General features: G+C 53.6%; 1 protein-coding gene across 2 annotated transcripts in view; it reads right to left on the bottom strand.

Annotated features, from left to right (window-relative positions):
- The window catches only part of CALN1 (calneuron 1), a 176204-nt gene extending 156159 nt beyond the window's left edge, over window positions 1-20045 (bottom strand). Inside the window, exon 1 of one of the 2 annotated variants that reach the window (XM_063173650.1) lies at window positions 19472-20045. The gene's annotated coding sequence lies outside the window, so the exon portion shown is untranslated. Of the gene's footprint in view, window positions 1-17223; window positions 17357-19471 lie in introns of those variants that run through there. The other variant, XM_063173651.1, reaches the window with a different exon arrangement.
- Between the last annotated feature and the right edge of the window lie 321 nt (window positions 20046-20366).

Below are 20366 nucleotides of genomic sequence, written 5' to 3'. Positions count from 1 at the left end.
CCGCAGCTGCCACAGGCACCCCTTGGCAGCGCGGGGCACACAGGAGCTGGAAAGGCTCCTGCCCGCACCCACACAGGTTTCCATGAGCCCCCAGCCAGGAGCCACCAGTGCCAGCCCAGAGTGTCTTGCTTAGGGCCCCCTCAGTGGCCTCAGCGCTGTGCCAGGAGGCGGCACCAGGCAGGGCTCACTCCCGGGCTATGCCGCGACAAGAGGAGCTCCTTTCATTGCCAGGTGTCACCCCCAGGGTGTCCCCTCAGCGAGTGTCACCCCTCTAGCGGTGACACACAAACCCTCCAAGCCTGACAGCCCCTCTGTGCCGTGTCACCGAGCCCTGCCTGTCCCCACAGGGCCCTGCCCATCCCCGCAGGGCCCTGAGGCCCAGGCCACAGCTCCCTTCCCCTCCCGTGCCCAGCGTGGCCATGCCAGGGCCCCTCGTGCCCACAGCTCCCCTTCCTTCCTCCCTGCAGCCAGGACACGGCCATGGCAGGGCCCCTTGTGGCTGGGACTGGCTGGCCCTGTCCCCATTCCTTTAGGGACACCAGCTGTGAGCAGGGAGCGATGGAGCAATGCTGCCAGGCACCTGCTGGGCGTTAGGGACAGTCCTGTGTGGGGCCAGGAGCTGGAATTCACCATCCTTGCGGGTCCTCCCCACCCAGGACATTCCATGAACCTCTGATCCTTCAGCCAGTCTCTCCCCGTGCTCTGACAGACACTTGATTGATTGATTGATTGATTGATTGATTGCTGCCCCCAGGTGCCCCACAGGTACCCCTGTTATCCCTCCTGACACCGGCTCAGGGCCAGCCGCGCTCCTGCCGGGCCCCGGGCGCCGCCCCGGCTGTCCCCTCCCTGTGTCCCCTCCCTGTGTCCCCTCCCCGTGTCCCCTCCCTGCTGTCCCTGCCCATCTGTCACTCGCCAGCTGGCCTCTCTCGCCCTTTCTGTGGAAGGTGAATTGAAAGCAATCATTTCTTTGCCTGCAATTGCACAACACCTCAAACACCTGAGCTCTGACCCAGCCCTCCGAGGTGTATAATTATTAATTATAATTATTATTAATTATAATTATTATTAATTGTAATTATTATTATTACCACCAGCACTGCTATCCCAGCCCTCTGAGGGCACCTTCTTGACACAGTCCTTATGTTTCGGGCTACCTCTTTTATCTCTGTGATTTGCAGCACCTCCTCTGATATCTGAGCTCCACTCTTTGGGTAATGCAAACTTGGAGATGACTTTCAGTGCAAATTTTCTCCCTGAAAAGAAATTATTTCTTGCTCCTCTTCCCAAATGTGAACCTTGCACTTTACCCTGCCAGCCAGCCACTTAAAGCCAGTAAGAAATGGACTTTCCTTTTCCCTAGCTAATGACTGATCTTGCAGATTGGATAATGAAATAAGTAATGCCATTAGCAGCCCATTAATCAGTGGTGAGCAGTGAATAATACCGAGATTGCTCCTGAAGGACAGGGAAAGGGGAGCTGGACAGAAATGGGGAAACCACCCAAAATCCAGTCCCCTGCTCCCCATGTTTATTTTTACTGCCAAGGAGTAACTAACAATCAATGCCTGGGGCATCCAGCCTTGTGCCAGCCTGTCCAGGTGAGGTGTCTGTGCTCAGGAGATTCCCTGCACATCCTAGATCCTGCTGAATTCCACACTTAGCAGGCATTGTGAAATCACTTCCTTCATTTCTGTCCCTGCCTCGTGCAGGATGTGAAAAAAGAGGGAGGAATCCAGGAGGGCCCTTCCCTGCAGTGCCATTAACAGTGGTGGTGGCACAACATGGCCACAGCTGCAGCAGGACCTGTCCCCATCGGTAGGACTGTCCCCATGCTCAGGCCCTGTCCCCATGCTCAGGACCTGTCCCCATGCTCAGAATCTGTCCCCATGCTCAGGACCTGTCCCCATCGGTAGGACTGTCCCCATGCTCAGGCCCTGTCCCCATGCTCAGGCCCTGTCCCATCCCTGGCTGTGCCTGAGCCACATTCCCAAGCGTTCCCAGTGCTGGACCAGGGGCTCACTGCTCTCCTGCCAGTGGGTGAGATAGAGGAGATGCTGGAGCAGATCAGCAATGAGATCTGAGCAGAGTCACCCCAGGGCAGCAGCTCCCCCTGGAGCAGGGCAGTCCCGTGCCTCTGGTGTCTGTCCTGTGTTATCTCCTCCCACAGAGAACCTGGCACCCCTGGGCTGGGTCTCCAGTCCCCATCCAGACACGGCTCTACCAAAGCTCAGCTGCTCTGACAGCTCCCCTCCATCTTCCAATCCCAGGATCACTGAGCTTGGAAGAGATCTGCAGGATGAAGTCCAGGCTGTGCCCTATCCCCACCTTGTCCCCAGCCCAGAGCTCTGAGTGCCACATCAGGCCTTCCTTGGGCACCTCCAAACCTCCCTGGGCAGCCCCTGGCAGTGCTGAGCCCCCTTTCCATGGGGAAATTCCTGCTGCTGTCCCCCCTGAGCTGCCCTGGCCCAGCCTGAGGCCGTTCCCTCTGCTCCTGTCCCTGTTCCCTGGAGCACAGCCCGACCCCCCTGGCTGTGCCCTCCTGTCAGGAGCTGTGCAGAGCCACAAGGGCCCCCTGAGCCTCCTCTGCTCCAGGCTGAGCCCCTGCCCAGCTCCCTCAGCTGCTCCTGGGGCTCCAGACCCTCCCCAGCTCTGTTCCCTTCCCTGGACACTTCCAGCCCTTCAGGGTCTTCCTTGGAGAAGCCCAGAACAGGACATGGGGCTGGAGGTGCCTCATCCTCCAGGTGTGGCCTCCATCTTTATGCCAAGTGCCCGGGCAGGGATTTTAGGAACAGCTCCATCGTGGATAAACACCACCCTGAACTGCTGAGAACCTTTCCCCAGGAGGGCTCACTCTGGGAGAGAGGAAGATCAGGAACAACAGCCCTAAAAATAAAAATTATGAAAGAGAAGACCGAATGAGACCCTTTTAAAGCCCCTCCTTAAGACACCTCCTCTATCCTCACCTCCAGCCTGTCTCCCAGCACCCAGTGAGGCTGTGAACACCTCGGTGTCCCTGAAAGGGTTAATTGGGAAGGCATTTTCCGCCCAGCCCCTCGTTGGCCCGGCACTGGAGCTCCTGGCCCTGCTTCCCTCTCTCCTTGGAGCAAGCCCGATGTGACTCACGGAGCTCAGCCCCGTTTAGTGCCACTTGTCACCCAAATGTGCTGCTGGGGACAGCCAGGAGGGGACAAACACGGGCAGGGAGCAAGGTGGGGCTTGTCCTAACCCTGCTTTCTTTTCTCTGATAATCAGTGCTGCTCAGAAGAGGAGAAACCAGCTCCTAGGGAAAAGAAGGGTCCTCACATCACTTCTTCCATCAGGCTGACACCTCTTCATCTCGGGGAGTTTAACATCTGTTACATAATTCAGGGAACATGTGGTTATTTTCCAGGCTTATTAATAGCCCAAAGCCCACAGCTGAGATGGAAATGAGCAGCTGCTCCAGACTTCACCCCTGGAGCAGGGCTGGGAGCTGGGAGCAGGTACGGGCAGGGCTGGCCGGGGCTCGGGGCTCCCCCTGCCGCAGCCGGGGCTGATGCTCACACAGCCGCACTCCCACATCCCCCCGAGCCTCCTTCCCTTCACAGCTCGTTTTTCTTTCCAGGAGAGGCAGAGGACGGTGGAGAGGGGCACAGATGTGACAGAAAGTGCAGAGAGGAGGGGAGGGAGACAGTGGATCGTTGTACACCTCGTCCCCAAACAATTCCTTTCACAGGTCACTCAGTCACTTCCCAGATGTCCAACAGGGCTTTGCAGGCACTTCCATGGCAGGATTCAATCCTGAATGCCTGAGCTGCCCTCTCACTTGGGGAGCAGGCTGAGGGAAGGCCTTGGCACCTGGACAGCGGTGGGAAGGTTGTGGTGGCTCTGTTGCTGTGGGGATGAAGGGCAGCTCCATGAGCACTCCTCTCCACCCTGGAATGGTGCCTTGGATGCTCCTGCTGTTTCCAGGTGGGATTTGGGCTCAGCAATAGGTGAAGGTGGGGCTGTAGCTGGGACACAGGTGTGTACAGGATATTCCTGAGACACACAAACACAGCTCACACCAGGCAAACGGGAGGCAAAGCCCTCAGCTGTGACTGTGTTCACAGGGGTCTCAGGCCAAGGGAAGAGATGAGGATCTGACTCCATGTTTCAGAAGGCTGATTCATTATTTTATGATATATATTACATTAAAACTATACTAAAAGAATAGAAGAAAGGATTTCATCAGAAGGCTGGCTAAGAATAGAATAGCAAAGACAACAAAGGTTTGTGGTTCAGGCCTTATGTCTGAGCCAGCTGGGCTGTGATTAGCCATTAATTGGAAACAACCACATGAGATCAATCCCAGATGCACCTGTTGCATCCCACAGCAGCAGATAATCAATGTTTACATTTTGTTCCTGAGGCCTCCTTTCTCAGGAGGAAAAATCCTAAGGAAAGGATTTTTCATAAAAGATGTCTGGGACACTCCGCCAACCCAACCCATGCAGGGATACATTCATGGATCATACAAATGATCTCCTCACTCTCTGATGGTCTTAGCAGAACCCAAAGTTCATCTTGATTCAGTCCCAAATCCCTCTGTGGCTTTAATCCAGCACAGAAAACCCAAAGCTGACGAACGATGGGGGCTGGGGAGAAGCTCCTCATTTCCTGGCAGTCCATAAGAGGCAGGAAGATCTGCCCAGAGGGAGTGAAGCCACTGAAGCCTGCGGGGAGGAGGAGGAGGAGGCTCTGGGCAGCTCTGGGCACTCTGGGTGGCAGTGGGCAGAGGGCACCATGCCCAAGGCTCAGGCAGGGGCTGGGCACAGCAGGGAGAGCTCCCAGCTCAGGAGCTGCTCCAGCTCCAGCTCCAGGAATGCCTGAACACCCCCAGGGCAGGGCAGGGCAGGGCTCACCCAGCTCATCCCGGGGACAAGCAGGCAGGAAACTGGGGGTTCTGCATGTTCAGTGATGTCAGTGATTCACACAGGGCAAACCAAAGCCCCCAAAGCCACGCTGGGAGCTGGAGGTGACTCCAGGGAAAGCCTTGGCTCGGGGCTGCCTTCAGCAGGAGCTGCCTCCAGGCACCACATCCCAGCCTCTGCCTCCTGCTGCACCAAGGCTGAGCCTCGGCGCTGCAAACTGCAATTTCCATGTGCTCAGGAACCACAGACTGTGCCTGGGAGAGCTGCAAGGGCAGCATGGACAGAGCCTGGGGCTGGGCTGGCACTGGGGATTATCCAGCAATCTCCAGACCCTGCTGCCCTGGCTGTTCCCAGCCCAGGGATGGGCTCAGCTCTCCAGTCTCCCCACTGGAGAGCTTCTCATGCAAACTAAAATGATCTGGTAAACAAAAAAAAAAAAAAAAAAAAAAAAAAAAAGTGAACAATTCCTTTAAATCTGAAATCAACAAATCCAAACTGCTTCTACTGTCCCCAAACTCCTTCTACTGCCCCCAAACTGCTTCCTGACCCAAACCAGAAGGGACCATTTTAGCAGAGGAAAAGAGTTGTGAACTTCAGCAGTTTGACTCAAATTTTCTTTTTTTCCCCTCCCTGTAGCCACCTTTTTTCATCCTCACCCAGCTGGAAGTTCACTCATTTTTACTTTTCCAGGCATATTTTCCCTGTTCACCAAGCCATGCTTATCAGACCTCCTGGATCTGTAACAATCATTTCTTATTCCTTCTCCTGTACCTGCCCTGATCCTCTTAGCTTTGCTGGAAAGGATTTGGACAAAAATACCACTTTGGACATCCTGGGATTCTTTGACAGATTCTTCCATTCCAGCTGCTATTTTTTGCCTACATACCCTGCTCCCAAAAGCTGCAGGGTGGCAGTTCTGGGGTCAATTTGACTTAAACAATTCAGTTTATTAGCACAAATACAGAGCCACAGGATATTAGAGAAGGGTTGTTCTGAGTACCTAAAGCTCTTGGAAATGTAGAAATCATCCAATTAAGTCTGTTACCCAACAAGGGCTTCACACACTCCTCACAGTCTTTAGAAAAAGCAACTGGCAACGTCAGAAAAATTATAAATTGACAATTCCCAGTGATTGACCTCCTGTTCCTATTGTGCATTTGCCATGGAACGAAAGAAAAACAGGAAAGAGTCTTGCCAAGGTATGGGGAAGGAAAAAACAACAACAAAAATGAATGAGATTTTGTTGGCAGAACTTGCAAATTATTGCTGCTCCCGTTCACCCAACTTCCGTCATATAATTGCCGTGTGCTGCAGCAAATTCCCTGGAAATGCTTCTGCTGGGAGGATGGAAGCAGCATTTGTGCAGAGCAGGAGGCTCCTGTCTCAGATCCCCAGCCAGGAATGAGGCAGGAGAAGCAAAGAGGAACAGGGTTCAGGTCCAAGCAGGCAGGTCTGGCTCTAAGCCAGGCTCCAGCAGGTGCTTGTGAGGATGGCCAGGATGGATGGCAGGAAATCAGTGTGGAATGGCACAGAGCTGCTCAGGAATGGCACAGAGCTGGTATGGAATGGCAGAGAGATGCCCTAAGGAATAGCAGAGCTGCCCTGGAATGGCACAGAGCTGCTCAGGAATGGCACAGAGCTGGTATGGAATGGCAGAGAGATGCCCTAAGGAATGGCAGAGCTGCCCTGGAATGGCAGAGAGCTGCTCTGGAATTGCAGAGAGATGCCCTGAGGAATGGCACAGAGCTGGTATGGAATGTCAGAGCAGCCCTGGAATGGCACAGAGCTGCCCTATGGAATGGCAGAGTTGCCCTAGGGAATGGCAGAGCTGCCCTGGAATGGCACAGAACTGCCCTGGAATGGCAGAGAACCCTCTGGAATGGCACAGAGCTGCCCTGGAATGGCAAAGAGCTGCTCTGGAATGGCAGAGAACCCTCTGGAATTGCAGAGCAGCCCTGGAATGGCACAGAACTGCCCTGGAATGGCAGAGCTGCCCTAAGGAATGGCAGAGCTGCTCTGGAATGGCAGAGCCGCCCTGGAATGGCAGAGTTGCCCTAGGGAATGGCACAGAACTGCCCTGGAATGGCAGAGAACCCTCTGGAATGGCAGAGCTGCTCTGGAATGGCAAAGAGCTGCTCTGGAATGGCAGAGCTGCCCTGGAATGGCACAGAGCTGCCCTAGGGAATTGCAGAGCTGCTCTGGAATGGAAGAACTGCCCTGGAATGGCACAGAACTGTTCTAGAATGGCAGAGCTGCCCTGAGGAATGGCAGAGCTGCCCTGGAATGGCACAGAGCTGCCCCAGGGAATTGCAGAGCTGCTCTGGAATGGCAGAGCTGCCCTGGAATGGCACAGAGCTGCCCTGGAATGGCAGAGCTGCCCTGGAATGGCAGAGCTGCCCCAGAATGGCAGAAAGCTGCTCTGAAATGGCAGAGAGTTGCTCTGTGGACTGGCAGAGCTGCCCTGACTCAGAGCTGCAGCCTCAGGGCCAGGGGAGGTGCAAACCACACTTTGGGCTCTCAGAGATGCCCAGAGGTGCTGAAACTCAAGCAGGGCAGTGTGAGGGTTATGGATGTGCTCAGGCAGCCAAGGAGGCCTCTTCCATGCCACCTCCACATCCTGCTCCTGGCTGCAGCAGCAGCTCCTGGAAATCCCAGCAGGGAAGCCAAACTCCCCCAGCCCACACTGCTGCTCCTCATGGTGGCACTGACCCAGCCTGGAGTGTGGGCTCAGGAGGGACAGAGGGGATCTGCTCCGTGGTGGGAATGACCAAAGCAGTGCCCAGGGCTGGCCCCAGAGCAGGGAGAGCTCTCCCCAAGGGTCCTGCAGGCTCTGAGCTCTGTGAGCACAGCTGAGTGCTGGAGACATTCAGGGGAAAAGGGAGAAATTCCATCCACTCTACCCAAAAAGCTTGGTCAGGAGCAGAGGCACACATAGCTGCAGTGGAGGTGCAGCCAGGGGACAGGGTGGGAACAAAGATACCTGCAGGGAATGAAACACCTGGGCTGGAATGGGCTCCATGGGCAGGGTGTGGGTGGGACCATGGTGAGGACCATGACCACTCAGGGCATCACAGAATCATGGAATGTCCCGAGCTGGACATATAGATGGACCCACAGGGATCATTCAGTCCAGGCCCTGGTCCTGCACAGACCCCAGTAATCCCACCCTGGGCATCCCTGGAGCTCCTGGAGCTCTGGCAACCCCAGGGCTGTGCCCATTCCTTGGGCAGTGCCAGCACCCTCTGGGGGAAGAACCTTTCCCAAAATCCAACATAAACCCGCCCTAACCCAGCCCCAGCTGTTCCCTGAGTCCTGCCCCACAGAGCAGAGATCAGTGCCTGCCCCTCCTCTGCCCCTCATGAGGACGATGGAGCCCTGATGAGTCTCCCCTCAGTCTCCTCCAGCTGAACATTGCAGTGCCCTCAGCTGCTCCTCTTCCCCCCAAGGCCACTCACTTTCTTCATGGCCTCCTTTGGATGCTTCTTAATGGATTCATGGCTTTCCTAATGGATTCGTGGCTTTCCTGCATTGTGGAGCCCCAAAATTCACCCAGCAATTGAGATGAGGCTGGCCCAGCCCAAAGCAGAACAGGACAGTCCCTCCCTGGTGGCACTGGTGGCCCCAGGACAGGGTCACTGCCCCCAGGGCTCTGACAGCTCCAAGGCTTGATCCCAGCCTTTGGAAACATGGGGAGCACTGGGATCCAGCTGGTGAATACCTAAACCCTTGTCAGCTGTGCTGGCAGCTCAGAGTGCTCCTCTGGAAGTGGCCCTGTGCTGCAGAGCCACATTTATGGGATCTCTGAGGCTGGACAGAGCCCCAGGCCCATCAGGTGTGACCTGTGCCTGATGCCCACCCTGCCCCAGCCCAGAGCAGAGTGCCAGGTGATTCCAAAGATCCAGGGCTGTTACAGCTCGCAGCTCTTGGTGCTCCTGAGGAAATCAGGAACTCCTTTTCCTGGCTCAGGAAAGCAAGTGTAAGGATTTGTAAGAAAAAAGGACAGAGTCTCTGCACCTCAGTGTGTGCTCTGTGCCATTGGCTGAAGTCACTGCACTTGAATTTACATGTTTTACTAAACCAGGACTTGCCTGGCAGCTCTTGAGATTTCTAAAATAACTTTTTCTATGCTGCTGTTGTTCTTCAGCAGAACTTTGAGCTATTGCTTATCAAAAGGGGCCTCATTTCCCCAAATTAAATAAATCTCTATAAAGCATGGGACGTATAAATTAGTCCAATGTACTTTCAAACATTCTGGGGTTTTGGTAAACAAAATCTATTCTGTATTTAAACTCTACAGCTTTACCTCATGCAATATCACTGTGCAAAAGTTTTAATCTGATTATACATCTTATTAACTGTGCTCTTGTACGTCCTCCCCTCTTTCTCCTGTTCTACTTATTTACTTTAAAATAAAAGCCAATCATGGCTCATACAGCACTGCAATTTTCATCAGAATTCTTCTGCAAGCTGCTAGCAAAACATATTTAAGGCTGACCCCGACAACCATTCTCATTTTCCTTCAAACATTTCAATTATTACTTAATTTAGGCCTGCTTGAATAGTCCTGCCACCTCTCATTTGACCACTGTCACAGCAATGCAGGAGTGACTTCAAAATGAAAGGGGTTTGAAATGGATGAGTGGTGACGGTTAATTATGACTTCACTCAATATTGGTGGGGCCAAAAGTCAAATCTGGGGTCAGTCCTGAGTCCCTCACTGCAGGAAAGACCTTGAGGGGCTGGAGAATATATTATTATATTTTATAATTAATATAATTTTAATAATTATTGTACCTAATAATTAATATAAAAATTATGTATTTACCACATACATATTATATTATAATTATATTATAATTATAATATATATTATAATATACATGTATTACAAAATATAGTACATATATATTAAAATTATATATATATTACAAATATAATTATATTATAATAGGAGTTATGTTCACACCTGACTATATATATATAGTATGTATTATAGTATATATTTATATGTATATAGTATATATATGCATATAGTATATATATATATGTATGTATTGTGGTAAATACCTACATTTTATATTAATTATAAAAAGGTATAAATGTAGAAACACAGAATATACTGATTGTTATATAATTAAAAATTATATAACACATTAAAAATTGAGAATCTGCTCGAATAGGAATAAAAAAGGAGAAGTTAAAAGATTAAAATAACTGCTTTAAACTCTTTATTGCAAACCTGGAATAATCACAGACTGCCAAACCAACCAGAGGTAAAAGGAAAAAAGGTTGTGCAGCAACCCAGCAGAGCAGGGGAGTTAAAAGGCACTGCTCAAAGTGTATCCAGGGAGGAAAGAGACCCCTGGGTGTGACAAACTGCTCAGAGAGGAGCTAGGGGACAGCCAAAAAGGGGCCTGAACAACAACTCTGAATAGGGGACACCACAGACTGGTCAGAAGCAGGAGGGGAAGGAATTCTCCCTGAGGAGGATGGGTGAGCACCCAGCACAGCTCAGGAGAGGCTGAAAGGGCCAGGGAATTGTTTGCATTCCTTTTCATCCCGGAGGAGATGAGGAAAGGAGGCAGAAACAAAGATGAACAGTCAGTTTTCATCATGGAAACCACTTCCCAGAGAGCCCTGTAAAATAGACCCACTCAGTGCCTGGGAAGGTGCCTGGGGACTGGAGCTGTGTGAGTGCAGTGACAGCTTCCCTTAATGGCACAGAGTCGAGCAGGATCAGCAAACCCTGAACTGCTGCAACAGCTGCACAAAAATCCTACAAAATCCAACATCTAAGATCTAAAGAGCTGAATTTCAGTGCCCAATCCTGCTCAGCAGAAAAGACCCCATGGTCTCCCTACCAAATGCTGAGCTCTGCTGGCCAGGAAGGAGTCACTGGGGGGATGTGGAGGCTGCTTTGGAAAGAGCCACAGGAAAATGCAATGTGAGAGATTTCTGTCAGAGAAACAGAGCAAACTGAGCTGTGCTGCTGTCTGGGCACCTGCAGCATGAACAAATCCCTGCTCAGATAGCTCAGGAAGGGAGATAACAGAATGAGGAAGGGTGAGAAAGGGAAAGGAGCTTGGACAGAGGCACAGAAATAGATTGACAAGTCAGAGTCCTTCAGTCTGGCAAAGAGATGCTTGAAAGGGATGTAGGAAACACTTATTTAAACCAGAGTTTTATCACATTCTCAACATCACGCAGCAAAGGCAATAGAGAACAAACACTTGCTGTTTCTCACAGCACCAGACCCAAGAGATACACAAGGAAATTACCAAGAAATGGTTTCAAAAAAAGAAAAAGGCAGAGGAAGTGTTTTTGCAAATAGTGCCCAATTATGTTGTTGAATTTTTCCTGGAAGACATTAAGTGCTCAAAAGAGGAATGAAAAAATGCATTGAGAGTGACAGACAGCCTTCAGCTCAGGAAGTTTTCAGTAGGGGTTGAGAGGAGCTGGGGAGCTGGATGAGGAATGGGCTGCACTTGTCCTTCTTCAGGAGATGAGGTGAGAGGGGAATTTGTCCTCACTAGAGAGAGAATCCCAAGGATGGAGCTCCAAAACCAATGCCCTGAGGCTCTGTGGCTTTTTCCTACTGCCAGAAAAGCAAATATTTCCTCCTGGAGCTGCTGGACACTGAGAGCTGCAAGACATGTTCCAGCAATTTTCTGTGGATCACAGTTGGGACATAAAGTGTTTAACTAATGGTCAGGAAGAAGCCCAGTGAATCATCACTGGTCACCCTGTGCTTTGCACGGAGCAGGTTCTGTTCATAACTCACGCTCTTAAACTGAGCTAATCTGTTCTTTCAAACCCTTTAGGGTGGATCTCAGGCATGGCACCACCAAAACCAAATAGCTTTAAGGGATTTTGATGAGCTTGCCTTGGGTAGTGGCCTGAAGGGTGGCAGGGAGGGAGGAGGAAGGCACCTGGCACACGCTGGTTTCTCCAGCTCCCACAGGGAGTTCTGGGCTCTGCTGTAGGACCAGAGCCTGCTGTGCTGTACAAATTCTTGTGCAAAGGATGCTCTCCATCCCACACTGCTCTGCAGCCCTGCCTGGGGCTGCAGCTCAGCACCAGGGGGTGCCAGGACCCCCCTCACACCTCCCCCTCTCACCCTGTCATTAATTTTATAAACAAACCTTATTTTGGTGTGTTCTCTCCAGAGGCGCATGAGAACACACAAAAGGGGAGCCCACAGGAGACAATGTTCAGGACAAGGACAGGGCTGTGGGGAACCTTGTTTTCCCTTACAACTCCACTGCAAATCTTCTCTGGAATCTCTGGGAAAGATCAGGGAACCTTCCCAGCCTCCCCCTTCTCCTTCCCTTCCTGCCCCTTGTGCCTGCAGCTCCCATGGTCACCCTTCCCTGCCCTCAAATGCCAGGCTGTCAGTCCAGGCAATCCCCTCTGCCTTTGGGCTCCAGGGTCCCAGAGCTGCTGAGCCACAGCAGCAGCACAAGGAATGTCCCAGTGCTGTGGGGTGGCACCAGGGTCCCCCCTGTGAGAGTCTGTCCGAATTTTCCTCATCTGCCTCACAATCATCATTTGAGGATCACTGAAAAGAAGACCGTCCCGTCTTCTCTGTAGGAGAAAGTCACACACCAAAGGCCCTGAGACCTGAGAGCACAGTGCTAAGCTATTGTTCACAGGTGTTGTTTGCTGTGTGCTACACTGAGCCCAATGAGAAGAAGAAGGGGCACTGTGCCCTTTGTGCAACAACAGCCTTGGGAGCTGTCCCACCTCTCCCCTGGCTGGACTTCTCCTGAGTTTCAGGTGGTCTCCCACACAGACCCTCACCTGTTTTACACCCACCGTGACAGACAGACTGAGATGGAAGGAGCCTCTCCATCAAGGACTGAGACACAGAACCCCCATGTGCAAAGGCCCCTCTCCATCAAGGACTGAGACACAGAACCCCCATGTGCAAAGGCCCCTCTCCATCAAGGACTGAGACATGGAACCCCCATGTGCAAAGGCCCCTCTCCATCAAGGACTGAGACATGGAACCCCCATGTGCAAAGGCCCCTCTGCTCCTTCCAAGGACTGGGACTGAAGCCCCCAGCCCAGGGCAGGTGTGTGGGGGAGGCAAGCTGACCAAAGCGAGATGTTTGCCTGCAGGTTGTGACCACTGGAACAAGAAAACAATGGCTCTCATTTACTGCTGAGAACACGGACTATCTGTTACATCTATTCCTTATTGTATCTGTTTCCCCCCCTCACAATTTCCAATAGAATTATCATAATAAAAACCTCTGAGTTAGCTTGAGATTTTGAGATGTCCCTGACGTAACAGACGGATCCTCAACTGGAATGAACCAAAGGATTTCATCTCTATGTTTGGTAGCTATAACCCCCCCTCTCTTTTTTTTCCTCTCTTTCTCTATCTTTTCTCTCCCTTGACCCTCTATTGCATTTTGCTGTGGTCATTCAATAAAGGTGCATTTGTTGTGATTATCATTGCAAACCCCCTGTGTCATGTTGGGTTTTTACACCCTGAGATCAAATCCATGAACCATCACAAACCCCGTTCTAAGGACGGATTGAGGCCTCAGGCAGTCCTGTCCCCTGTCCACGGACACAGCAGTTCCTCTCACCTAGCCAGACAAGCATCTGCCAGGGCTTCTCATGGATCCCAGAGTGGTTTGAGTTGGGATCCATCCCATTCCCCCCTGCCCATGCAGGGACACCCTCACTGTCCCCAGCAGTGGCTCTGACACTTTGGCACCTGAGCCTGGAGCAGCCTGGGGCGCAGCTCAGATCCAGAGCCAGCTCTGCTGGGTTGTGCAGAGCTGAAATAGGGTCAGGGTTCCCAAAGGAACCAGGGTTTCCTGATGCCTCTGGCTGCTCCCAGTCTTTCTGGAGCTGCAATGGTTTTCTCAAGCATTAAATGAGACCCCAGGTGGAGCCCCCTTGCCTTTAGTGCCAGAACAGGAACAATAAGCCCTTATCACCTCATCATCCACCCTTCCACACCCTTCAGCTGGGCTGCAAAGAGCAGGGACAGCATTTTCCACAGATCCGTCTCCTTCCTGTATCCCAGAGCAAGCCCCTTTTACAAGCTTCCACCCCAAGAGGGAACAGGATATTCACCAAATACCCAAAGAGAGCACTGTGGGCTTCAATCCGGTCACAGGACAAAACTGCACCTTCAGTCCCTGGCACAACCTCATGGAGAAAAGAATCCATCTACTCTTCCAGCTTGTTTTTATGGACTGTCCAAACTGCCTGATCTCCTTTCCACTGGGCATTCACCAGGAACAGCTGTGGGCTCCATGGGCTGGGGGCAGTGGGACTGCTGCTATGCCAGGGTGCAGCTGGATGGGGTCCTGCCCCCTCAGACTTTTTTCTGGGTTTTTTTGGGATTAATGCCACTGCTGTTATTTGCATTATAACAGCTCTGAGATCTGCACCCTTTGTTCCAGAAAATGGGATTTTGCGTGTGAACTCATTGAGGGGAACTCACCAAACCAACACAGTCTGCATGGACTGAGGTGCCAAGGGACAGTGCCACCCAACAAAAGCTGCGTGGCACTGTCACAGCACCACTGTGACAGCAGTTAACATGTGTGACAGCCACACCTCATAAAAGCCTCCTGTCCATCACCAGGATAGAGGAACTTTGCCCTTCCCAGGAGCCACCATTGACAGTGGATCCTTGCCCGTGGTGACACTTTGCCAGAGGGTCAGGAAGGGATCCTTCCCCCCTGCCCAGCCCTGGGGGCAGCTCTGGGTGCTGTGTCCAGCTCTGGATCCTCAGCACAGCAGGGACAGCAGCTCCTGGAGCGGGGCCAGCTCAGGCTGTGAGGATGAGGAGGGCCTGGAGCATCTCTGTGCCCAGCAAAGGCTGAGGGAGCTGGGGCTGCTCAGGCTGGAGAGGAGCCCCAGCTGAGAGGGGCCCTCAGGCCTGGCTGTCCCTGTGTGCAGGGAGGGGCAGAGCAGGGCCCAGGCTCTGCTCCAGGCCCAGCAGTGGCACCAGAGCCACGGGCAGGGCCTGAGCCCAGCACTGCCCCTGCCCAGCAGGCACAACTTGTGCCCGGGGCAGTGCCCAGCCCTGAGCAGGCTGCCCAGGGAGGGGCTGGAGTCTCCCTCAGCACTGGGGATCCTGCAGAGCCCTGTGCACACAATGCTGTGCCCTGTGCTCGGGGATGGCCCTGCCTGAGCACGGAGGCGCCACCAGGGACCCTCTGGGCCCCGCACAGCCTGGCCCAGCATTCCAGGATTCTGTGACACTCTCCTGCTGTCTCCTGCACAGCCCCAGGCCTGGAGCCAGCTGAGCTGTCAGGGGGGTTGCCGATCATTACAAGGCACAAACATCCCCGGGGCAGCCAGGCCGGTGACTCCTCCACTCCAGCAGCAGCTCCACAGCAGCTCCTTGCTCTTGAGAACCAGCAGCTTTCTTGTGCTTAACCCCTGGGAGACCTTCCCTCTTCCCCAGTTAATCCCTTCCCAGCTCTGTAGGCTGCTTTGCCACAGTGGATTTGTGAGGCAGCAAAAATCAAAGCACACTCTGAATAGGTTCCTGTTCCATTTGCAGCTCTGGGGGTGCCAGCCCCTTCCTGCCTTTGCTCCTGCACTGGAGCCTCCAGGAGAAACCTTTCCAAAATCAGCATGGGCCTCCCTGCCAGCTCCCAGCGAAGCATCAGCAGCTCCTGAGGGTTTATTAATCCCCTTTGAAACAGTGCCTGAGGCTCCCAGAGCACTTGGGCATGTCCCAGACTGGAGTCCAGGCTTTGGCCAGAGCCAGAAGCAACCCAGAGTCAGTCAGTTCTGAGCAGCAGAGGATTTAAAGGGTGAAACCTGCATCAAACTCGGCAACATCTGTACAAGACTTTCCTGAAACTCTGCTCTCAGTGGTCCCCAGAGCTACTGACATGATGTAACTCTATTTAAAGAGCAGCCTCCAGCAGACATGGATTTCTGGCAGCCTCTGGGTGACCATGGAACACAAGGTTTGCATTGTCTGGTCAGCCTCTCACCTCCTTCCATTCAAGTGGGGGCTTAAAATAATGCACTGGGAGTGGCTTCTGCTCAAAAGGCTAAAACATGTCCTGCAGGAGGGGAAAAAAAAGGGTAAAAACACCGAAGAAGACAAGAGCAGAGTGTGAGGTGGATGAGCCTGCTCTGAAAGGATGAGCACAGCAGATGACCATGATCAGGATGATCCATCCCTGCAGGTCCATGTCTGGATCCTGCCATCCCCTGGCAGTGGCTCTGACACAGTGTGCTGGTGTCTGTCCCTCAAGCATTCCCCTCAATAACTGTGCAATTTCACTCATATGCTGCGTTTTTACCACTTCGTACTTCTCTAGGCTGCTTTTAATTTATCAGACTAATTCCAACTGCAATACCCTGCCAGTGATAGAGAATGGGCTTGACAAACATCCCTTGCTCTAAATAGAAGAATCTATTAGATTCTAGCAGTTCCAAGTAGTAAATTTAGGTTTTATCTCCGCCAGATCCATATTGGTCCCTTCCTGCTCCAGACACCCTGCTGGGTTCCTTTTGTTTAAAGGTGACTGGCAAAGGGAAAGCAGAAATGAGAGCTCTGCCTTCTGTGCCTGGGCTCTTTCCACTCTACAGTCAAGGAGGTAGGAAAGGTTATTGCCAACAATAAAAATAGCATTATTTTTCTGCCTCTTTCTCAGAAATTCAGCTCTAGTTTGGAGCAGGAAAATCTCAGCTGCTTGGAGATGGACAGGCAGGGCAAGATGGAGCAAAAGGCCTGGTGGGACCTTTCAGCTCAGCCCTTTGTGCCCACCTGGGGATGGTCCCTCGTGGTGCTATCAAGGAGCCTGGGGAGGGAAAGGGCTCTGGGGCTGCTCAGAACCTGTCCCACAGAGTCCAGCCTGTCCCTGGGGAATGCTGGGGATTCTGCCACACTTTCTTAGAGCCTGCTGCTCAATCAAGGTTCAAATTCACCCTTCCCACCTGCATCAGCCTCAGTGGCCACCTCCAACATCTGCCCAGATGGGGAGGGACAAGCTTGGCACTCCTCACCATTCCGGGGTGAAGAAAAGGGGGGTGGGTAAATGCTAAAGAGGCCTTTTCATCCCCACAAAGAGGAACTCAAACTCAATTATCTCCCTTTAGAAAACAAACCCTGGTGCAGATCACCTTTAACATGAGCAATAAATTCCATGTGAGCAATTCCCTGTCCGTGCCTGCCAACCCTCCCAGCTCCTGGGTTCAGGAGTGACAAACCCTGCATTCTGAGTTCAGTTACAGAGCACAAAACACCAGATCACACTAACTGCTGACCTCAAAAACATCCCCTCACCTCCCCTGTTAACCTCAGTGTTCCCAGAAAGAAATGGAAAAGCCAAACCTGGGCACGCAGCCCTTCCCTGGCAGCGCTGCTCCTCCCGCGCTCAGGCATCCAGCGGGACACGGATCCGGCCTCGGGCAGCACAGGGGGCTCTGCAGGGAGCTGGGAGCTGCCAGGGAAGCTCCATCCTCCCACTGGGAGCAGCTCCCTGGATCCCAGGCTCTGCTGTGTCTCCAGGCTGCTCTTGGGAGCGCTGGAGATACGAAGGGCTGGGCCCGGCAATGATCCGTCCGTGCCAGGACGCATTCCCTGAGAGTCAGCAAAACTTTTCAGCCCTTCAATTCATTCTATTATTTCTGCTGATGGCACTATAAATAATTACTCCCCACCCTCCGTGTGCTTGAGCTGCTTTGCTGAAAAAAGATGCACATTTTGTTCATCTCTCAACACGCTGCCTGTATTTTTTGGTGGTTTGCAAGCCCTGCTCGGTGTTCTCCAGCTCTGCAGGATGGAGGGAACAGGTTCCAGGGGACTCTCCCGAGAGGAGCTCATCTGCAGCCCTGCTCAGACCACGGGAACAGGGCTTCCTAACTTTCAGGCACTTTCAGGTTTCCTTGCCAGGTCATTTTCTTCCCCTGGAGCTGGGAACAATGGAGCCATTATCCCACCTCCCCTCACAGGGGACAAACTCCTTCCTAAATGTCGCCAAGTCACAGATGGCTAAAGCACTACCAAGGGGTGGGAACAGCTGAGGAAAGCAGGGAAAACCAACGATCCCAGAGCCCTGGGGTGCCCAGCATCCCTCTGCCTGCGCTGCCCCGCACTCCATGAGTTCAGCACGGAGCTGTGCCATGGATTGCCCTCTGTCCTGGCACCTCTGCTTTTCCTTGCAGGCTCTGTGCCCCCTCCTCTCCAAGTTTCACTCCTTCACTGCTCAAGGCAAAGTGTTTGGCTGCCCACAAACCCACTGATCCCTGCAGGTGCTGCTGCTCAGATGCTCATTCTCTGACCCACAGCTCTGCTCTCCAAGTTCCCCATCCCGTCTCTCCCTCCTTGGTGGCAAACACCGTGTGTGAGGAGAAAAACCCCATTTTCCTGACCCAGCTGTGCAGCCCCACGGTCCCGTGGGCTTTGGGCCGTGCTGAGTGCACAGAATTCCCTCCCCGGGCCCTCCACCCTGGGAGATGAAGGCAAGGCAGAGTTTTTTCCCGGTGGATTAAGAAAAGCGGGATTTTTCTGCTGTGCTAACGCCTCGACATGCAGAACATAAACAGCTCCTCTCCTGATTTCCTGAGAGGTGGCCACCATCGAGCACTTCTCAAGGAGATTAGTGGCTGCTTTTCCAATCCTATTTCAAGCCTCGAGGAGGCTGCTATTTGTCAAAAGAGTTATTAACCTCCAATAGGCACCAGGATAAATGTTTGCTGGCACAGCCTCTCTCCTGCATGGATCCTGAGGGACAGAGGCTCCCAGGGACCCAGCCTCACCTGGGACCCGGCTGCAAGGACTCAAACAGGCTCTCATTACAGTCAGGGCACCTTAAGGATGCACCCACCTGAAACGGGGATGAAGGAACGACAATCCATGATTTAAGGAAAAAGCCACGTTGCGTGGCTTTTAATAAATAAACAGAGAGCCACTCGGTTAAGGAGGAGAGGGGGAGAGGAAAATCACTGGCTGAGTGGGGCAGTTCGCAGTTAAATATTCTCTGGGCACAGGGCTCCTGCTGAAAGGAGATTTATCAGCCCAGCGGAGGCTGAAGTGGGTGACAGCGCCGGGGAGAGGAGACTCCAGCGTGCAAACAACGCTGTCGTTCCCAATAACCCGGGATTCGCTCCGCGAGGCTCTCCAGAACTGCTCTGCATTGCGAGTGCAATGCGCATGGAAGGATGTGGCAAAACTCCCCTAACCTGGGAGAGCCGGGGGACGGAGCGGAGCCGGGCGGCGGCAGCGCGGCGGGGACCAACTTCTGCCGTCATTTATGGGCCAGGCATCCCAACTCAGCTTCTGCCGAGCGGCAGCTCCGGGATTTAAACAGCGAGGGGGGAAAAGCCACAACTCCGGGTCATGCACTCAATAATTTAAAAGGGAAGGAGGGCAGCGGGAAGGGAGCGGCGGTGCCGGACGGGCGGCCCCGGCCCCAGGTGCGCGCTGGGAGGGCTCCTGCTGCCCCGGCCCCGCGTCAGCCACAGCCACGCGTTCCACTCTCTCCCCGGCACGGGAAAACACACGGGGAAAGCGGGGGGATGCTCCCAGCCGGCAGCCGGGAGCGGGGGGAAGCCGTGCCCGAGCCCCGTCCCTCGCGTACCTCCAGCCGCCGGTGCCCGGTGCGGCGCGGTGCCCGTCCATGCCGAGCCGGAGCCGGAGCCCGCCGTGTCCTGGGGAAGCGCGGGCGGCTGCCGTGACTTGGGAATACAGAATATGGTACGAGCTTTAATTAAAAGAGTCTGAAGGCTCTCTCCTGCTCGCTCGTCCTTTTTTTTGCAGTACCGGATCGGATTTAAAGGGCTAGAACCCCAATTTGGCAGTGCTGCTGCCCCCGGAGCGCCGCGCTGCCGCCCGGGCCTGCCAGTGCCAGCATCCTCCTGCCGCCCGTCGGGGGCATCCTGGCAGCCCGCGGGGCCGGATCCGGCAGCACCGGGAGCTGCGCTGGCAGCAGCGAGCTGGAAATCAAGGCTGGCTCCAGCAGGAACGGTGCGCGGAGAGAGGGGATCCCACAGGCAGCGGGGTGGGCGAGGGCAGCCCGAGCGCTCCCGAGGGTGCACGGAGCAAAGTTTGTGCTCTACCAGTGCTCCAGAGAAGTGGGAGGAGGAGGATGGTGTCCCTGTGTCCTGGTGATGCCACCAGCCTGTGGCAGTGCCCAAAGGCGTTGCCCTCCCAGCGCCAGCCCTGGGTGGAGCGGGGCTCTTGGGAAGGGCTGCGTCACCCAGGGCCGTGGGGAAGGGGAAGGGCTGCGTCACCCCAGCCCAGCTCTGCAAGACGGGGTCCTCAGCTCCTGCCCGCATCCCGTGAGCAGGGAAGCAATTCCATTTGGATTTGGAGGCCACTTGCTGGTGCCAAGGCGGTGGGGAGACAGCCTGGCACTAGTGGCGTGCGAGTGACGCTGGTTCCTCCTTCAGCTCCAGGTCCCTCTCCAGATCCAGTCGCTCTCCAGACCTCCATGAAAACATTCATCTACAACAGGCTGGGTTCTCAGGGCCCCT

This window comes from Melospiza melodia, chromosome 21, assembly GCF_035770615.1.
Source record: "Melospiza melodia melodia isolate bMelMel2 chromosome 21, bMelMel2.pri, whole genome shotgun sequence".
Taxonomy (NCBI): domain Eukaryota; kingdom Metazoa; phylum Chordata; class Aves; order Passeriformes; family Passerellidae; genus Melospiza; species Melospiza melodia.
The sequence above is the reverse complement of the archived record's forward strand: the minus strand, read 5'-3'. Positions and strand labels throughout refer to the sequence as shown.